The 6,658-nt window shown below is 44.6% G+C and overlaps 1 long non-coding RNA gene across 1 annotated transcript; it reads left to right on the top strand.

The window, feature by feature from the left end:
• The first annotated feature begins 613 nt into the window (after positions 1 to 613).
• On the top strand, positions 614 to 3,271 carry LOC141418068 (uncharacterized). Its single transcript, XR_012442703.1, has 4 exons — positions 614 to 725; positions 1,607 to 1,844; positions 2,456 to 2,541; positions 3,156 to 3,271. It is a non-coding gene; the product is annotated as an uncharacterized lncRNA (long non-coding RNA).
• Positions 3,272 to 6,658: the final 3,387 nt, after the last annotated feature.

The raw sequence follows: 6,658 nt of genomic DNA on the forward strand, positions 1-6,658 counted from the left end.
GCCAAGGAATGAATGAGTTGGTAGAATGTGGCAAGTTGCTGAGAGTTTGGGGGAGGAAGGCCACAGTCACCTCTTTGGCAGACTGATCCTTCCCTTCATTTAGCCTGCCTGGACTGGAGGGTGCTCTGTGTCCAGCCAATTCCCTAGACACATGGGCTTGGCTGGGGCTTCCTCCTGTCCCTGCTATAGTCACAGGTAGCCTCCTTGAAAGCTTTCTTCTGCTGTTCTTTCTAATGAAAAAACTCATCCTCAGCTTTGAGAATTAAGCACCCAGTCCCATGAGAAAATCTTGAAGAAAACTGCCACAGCTATACTCATTCTCACAAGGATAACAAAACCAAGACTCTGGGGAATACCAGGCAGAGCCCAAGGCCTCAGGATGGAGCCAGCTAATAGAGTTCAAAATTTCTCTCCCTTCTGGGGTTGGAAGTGGTAGGGTAAGAGGTGAGGAGGTTAGAATGAACATCATTCTAATCTTACATCCCAGGAATCTAGTACCCAGGCTCTCAGCTGGGCCTGGCCTGAAGGTGGCAGCACCACCTCTACCCACAAAGGCAGGCCAGAATAGAAGACTTGCCCTGTGCGAGGGTGTGTCCTTTTCTTCCAGTATTGACTCAGAACTACCTGCATGAAACCTCCAATCAGAAGCACGTGCACTTCCTTTTGGAAAAATGGCTGGCTGTATGATGATCAGAGACCTGCTGTGGGAGCATGGGGTTGTCCAGGTAGCTTGTTGGGGGTCGGGGGTTAGCATGATTTGTTTAGGAGAGGATGGAAAATGAGTGGGGAAGTGGACTGCAAGGGAGCTTTCTCATTTACACCATTCATTGGCTCTGCTTTCCTTATGGTGGGATCTCCTTTAAGGGAAGGAAAGGAGGAGTTTCTTCCTGGGAAGAGAACTGGAAGTGCCCCGTGCACTCTGACTTGCATCTCCAAGCTGTGGAAGTGCAGCCATCCTTGTGACTTTGCATTGTGTATAGCCTTGATCTACACACAGTTCCCATCTGTTTGGCAGCTCAAGAATGGCTCTGTGCAGTGGCTCATTTTAGAAAGATTTCAGGCCTACTTGATGCTCTGGGAGGCCAAATTCAAAGCTGAAAGCTCCAGGGTGACCTAGCAAATGACTAATTTTCCAGAACTAATCTGTCCTGTTTGACTTGTCCCTTTTCCTCTCCCTGGATCAGCATAACTGTCAAAGTCATTGTCATGTGCAGAATGACATCTGTAATGGCAGATAAATGAAATGAGGCTATTCTGGAGAGAAGATTCTGTTTTGAGGATGATTCATTTAAAAGGATGAACTATAAGATTGGTTTCAGTTTATGTTCTATATGAAGGACAGCATGAGATTTAAGAAGCAGTTCGATGTGATCAGTAATATGAATTTAAATAGGCATTATTTCCTGTGGTATATTTTTGCTCTTCATCTAAGACTCTGTTAGGCAAAGGGACTCCTTTGCAGACAAACTCAGATCAAGGGGAGAACTTTGAGATATGAAAGCTGTGTCTCTGCTATTACTTAGATCTCTCCAGTACGGAGAAATTAAAGAGGTGTGTAAGACTAACCTCAATGTGACATCTTATGTGGTTTGATGGTCTTTCTCAGCATCCTCTGGAGCCTGGCTCATGGTGACGTCATTAATCAGCAGGTGGCCAGGTTGCTGAAGGCCTTGTCAGCCGTAAAGCAATGTGTAGGCTCTGTCTTAACACTAAAAGGCTTCATGCAGAGAAGTGGCAGGAAGCTTGGTATATTAGAAGGACGACTCAGGCTTCTGTGTGGAGGATGGATTATGGAAGAGGATCTGCAGTAGGAGACCTATTAGGTCACAGGCATGTTTACCCAGGTAAGAGAAGTAGCCTACACTGACGAAGTGTAGATGGAATCCTAAGGAGAGGCACACTTAGGACATATCGAGAAGGGAAACTTCAGAGAGCATAGGGATTGACAAGGGAGTGCAGAAGAAGGAAAAGTGGAGTTTCTGGCTTGCAAACAGAATAGGTGAATAAAATGAAACTTGGCTTTGGCCTTACTTTTTCTTGGGAACATGCCACTAAAGACAAGGGTCTCCAGACCACTAGGACAGGAATGTTGTGAAAGACACAGAGAGAAGAGCCTGAGCAGAATAGTGGGAAGAAAATTCAAACTAATAGTTGGAACTCTTTTTTCATCATCATTTCCCAGATAATGTCATTATACTAATATGAAAGAGAGCAATCCAATTCATTTTCTATTTGTGGTTGCCAGCTGCATGAATACTTAATGGTTTTGGATTACAAAGCTTCCATCAGTGGCTCTCACACAGTCAATAGGATTGGAGGGTGAGGAGAGGCCAGCATAGAGGTATTGATAGGCTGTGTACCTCCTCGTGTGTCTCCTGCTTCAATAGCATCTATTTTGAGCTGAGTTCTTTCTGCAGCTCTGGGTAAGGAAAATGAACATTCTTCCTGCTCCTAGGGCTGGCTGTCAGAGTTCAAGAAATGATCTGTTGTGACAAATGGCAATGGCTTCAGGTTATGTGGGAGGATTGCAGGCCTCAGATGGTAATTATCTCTGCGGTTTAATGGTGATTATGGGGGGTGGAGTAGCTGATCTGAGCAATGGGAAGATGATAAGATGGAGATTTGTTTTTACGGTTTTTTTTTTTTTGCAAGAAAGTGAATTGCAGAGATCCTCCCATAAGAAAGTTGCTTAGCCTAGAATTGGAGGTGGTAAAGCACCTGCAAAAAAGAATAAGAAGGAAGGAAGAAAGGGAGGAAGGGAGGAAAGAAGGAAAGGAGGAAGGGAGGAAGGAAGGAAGGGAGGGAGGGAGGGAAAGCAAGGGAGGAAGAAAGAAAAGAAAGAAAAAGATGCTCAGGCTGGAAGAACTTTGAACTTGAGGCATAGTGAAACTCATCACAGATATTGCACCACAGATATTGCCATGGACTGAATTGTGGTTCCCCCCTCCCTCCAAATGCATATGTTGAGGCCCTTACCCCAGTGTGGCTATATTTGGAGATGAGGCTTTCAAGAGTTAAAGTTAAAGGAATCATATGGGTTGTATCATCATTCAATAGGATTGGTGTCCTTATAAAAAGAGGAAGATTCATTCTCTCTCTTCGTCTCTCCCTCTTTCCCTCTTCCTCCCTCCATATGTATACACATGTGAGCACAGTGAGAAGGCAGCCATCTGCAAGCCAGGAAAAACCCTCTCCAGAACCATGCCGGCTTTCTGATCTTGGAATTCCAGCCTCCATAACTGTGAGAAAATAAATGTCTACTGTTTACCCACCTAGTCTGTGGTGTTTTGCTATGGCAGCCCAAGTTGACTAAGATAGATATGTAGATGTGAGGATGATCTAATGACAGCATTTCATTTGAACAAACAAGTCAGCTCTCATGGAGCCAAGTTTAGAAATGACAATGAACACTCATTCTTCTGGATTTAGATTTTTGATCTAATGAGATTAAAAGAGATAAAAGATGTCTTCCTTTACTTGCAACAATGAAGTAGAAAATATCTTGTTTGTTCAGTTTTAGAATCTGCGTAAACACTGTGAGCTCTAAAAAGAATTCAAAATGTAATTTAAATCCTAAATTGGCAAGTGCCAGCCATGTTCCCCATGTGACTTCTGAATTCTCTCAGTAACAGGGAGAAAACACAAAGGCCTCCCAGAGTTTGAGTTATTTTCTGAGACTAAGTTAGAACTGAGGAAGGTTGGGTACATCTGATGCTGGTCTGTGGGGTATCTTGACCATGGCTCTGTCATTCCCCAGTGCAATTTGCTTTTCAAGAACAAGATAAGAGGGAGGGCAATTCCAGCCTCACCTGGGTGATGGAGAGGCTGTTTGTGCTTGGCCTTGGGCCATGCTTTTTCCTGTTAGAGATGTGGCTGCCACTTCTGTTAACCTTGGGGGAGATGATGCTGGCATAAGGTCTCCCTTATGCAACCTGGTGCACCCTGCCAAAGATAAACAACAGGCACCTTTTCCAAAACCACCTAAGAGATGTAATTTAGGAGGTAGGGGCAAAATCTCTTCCAGAACTGACCTGTGACCCAGTGACTAAAGGTCTTGGCCAATGATCAATTATCATGGAATCATGGAATTCTACATGTCCAGACCAGGAACCTTGAGCTAGACACCATGGAAGGACACTAAAGAAAGAGGAAATGTGGGCTCTGCCTTCAAAGAGCTCATGTTCTCTGTGAAGAAATAAGAGAAGCTCAAGTAGAATGTCATTCCAGGCTGACTTGCATTAGGAGACTTCTGAGAAAGGAAGGGAGTGATTGGGATTGGTGATGTCTTCGTTGATGATCTATTTGACACCTGGATTTGGGAAGGTTTTCTGGAGGAGATGGGCTTGTTTAGGCCCTCTATGGGGGTTCAAATCTGAGAGCTTCAAGGCTTTTCTCATTTGTCCACTCAGCAAATGCCTTTAGATGTCTTCTGAGTACCAGACGTGAGTTGTGTGTGTACTGCAGAAAAGAGAATGCAAGTAGCCAGATCTGCATGGGGCAGGGCAAGGGGAGTCATTCCTCCAGACCTGTTGGGGCTTTTGAGGACCAAGAAAACTGGAGCCAGATGAATTCCTTATTCTTGGGAGGAAGCCAGGGCTGTTGTTGTTGCAGCTTTGCTTTGTGACAACTGCTAATTGCCTCTGCCTGTGTCTCCTCTGACTCCATGTACCCATCCTTCTCTCTTGGTGCCCCAACTGGCTCTCTTCCATCTGGGGACAGGATTCCTGAGGCTGGCCTTAAAGATACCCTCTGTCTGTAGGGAAACTCTGGTTGTGATCTTGCCCCTCAACTTCAGCTCCTGCATGAGCAGTGTATGGAATCCAGGCTCCCCACCTGCAGGGGGCTTGTGGGAAGTTCTCATGCCACAGATCAGGAAATGATCCTAAAAAGGTGGCCAGCTCAGGGTTCTGAGAAGGCTTGCCTGCCAGATGCTGACACTGCATTTACTGAGTTGAGGTCTGGTGGCAATGGTAGACTTGGTTTTGGGAATCCAGACTTTTAGTTTCAGTGGGTGAAGAAGCCAAGCCTGGGAACTTGGTACTGATGCCAACAGCAACAACAAGCCCAGGTGTGGGGCCTCTCTCTATAGGTGGGGCAAGAGCTGCTTTAAAACCTTAATTCTGGAGAGGCCTCATGTCTCACCCCGCCAAGCAGTGATTCTTATTTACAAATTTCCTTAATGTCAGTCATTTAACCCTTAAACAGTGGTATGTTTGATACTGGCTCTCTGAAGAAAATGTAAAACTTGCTGTTGGTTCTTGGCCAGTTCCCATGGTGCAAAAAGCCCCATCACATCTGATTTCAAGCAGTCAACATCCCTGAATGCAGGTGGCAAGAGATACTCTCAGCTGGTCCTCATGAGATAGTATGAGCCAGATTCTGCTAATGACATATGTCTAGAGGTGGTAGAGGCACTGCCTCTTTTTGTGGCCCCTAGCACTTATCCTTCCTTCTGTTTTGGGTCTGTCACATTTCATCACTCTTTGAAGACCAAAACAAGCCCATCCATAGGCAAGTTAGAAAATTATATCACATATGAATCTGTCACTTTTCCATCTTAATCAGTACTGTTTCCCCCGGACTCCCATTTCTGTAGCTATTTAGGAACAGGAGGGACCTGAGAATTAGAGATGAATGCTTCTTGTAAAAGAGCAATTATTGTTGACTGGTCTTGGGCAGTGATCTTCAATTACTTCAACAAGCACGATAAAGCATCCACTTTGTGTAGACCCTTTGCTGGATACTGGGTGGAAATACTGAATAACACATGGTCTCAGCTTTTAAGAAGCCCACTATGTAGTGAGGGGAAAAGACAATTGGCCAATGCTCTTAAGTATTTTTTTTCTGTGAAAGAGGGGCAGAGAATGTGTGTTGGGGTTTCCAGATGTGGAAAGGTCATTTCTAACTGGGTGGTCAAAGATGACATGAAATATTCAGGCTTAATGGCAGTCATCTGCAAATTGCTGCAATGTTTGTGGTTTACTGTCCTTGGTGTCCATGCTGCAGAGAGAGACCAGTTAGCATGACTGACTTCTTACAGCAGAAAGCACGTGCCCCATGAAGCTCTGGGTAGCTTCTGTCACACACATATCTGCAGGAATTTGTCCATTTCAGTGACAGACCTGAGACTTAATGGCACCATTGTTAATCAGATCAATAGTTCAGCATGCAGAAGATGGAACAAGCCCATAGTTTTGTACTAGAAACAGCCTCTGTAGCAACTGCATGCACAGTAGCCAAGGTTTCAAATGTTGGACTCTGGTGCCAATTTTCAACATCCATTACCCCTGAGGTTGAGCAATACCATATCCACACACCAAGAAACATGTGGGCTGTTGTTAGCCAAGCCAGAACACATGGGACAGCTCTGCTGGAGTGTGGTCCACTTCCCATAGGACTCCAGAAGAATGTTCCAAGTTCTACACTGCCCTTAGTACAGAGGGTAGAGAACATCCATTAGGAATAGAGTGAAAAATGTAAAAGATGTCCTTAAGTAGCCTGTTTCTATTAATAAACACCAATACTCATGGTATCTGTGTTGATTGACATTTGTTTAGTAGACATTTGGATTTGGCATTGATACAGGTTGAGTTCAACTGATCCCATCTGTGGCTTTGAGAGTTTATAATTTCTCATCAATGTGGTCCACACAAATAAC

The sequence above is a fragment of the Castor canadensis genome, chromosome 16 (assembly GCF_047511655.1).
Source record: "Castor canadensis chromosome 16, mCasCan1.hap1v2, whole genome shotgun sequence".
NCBI classification, from domain to species: domain Eukaryota; kingdom Metazoa; phylum Chordata; class Mammalia; order Rodentia; family Castoridae; genus Castor; species Castor canadensis.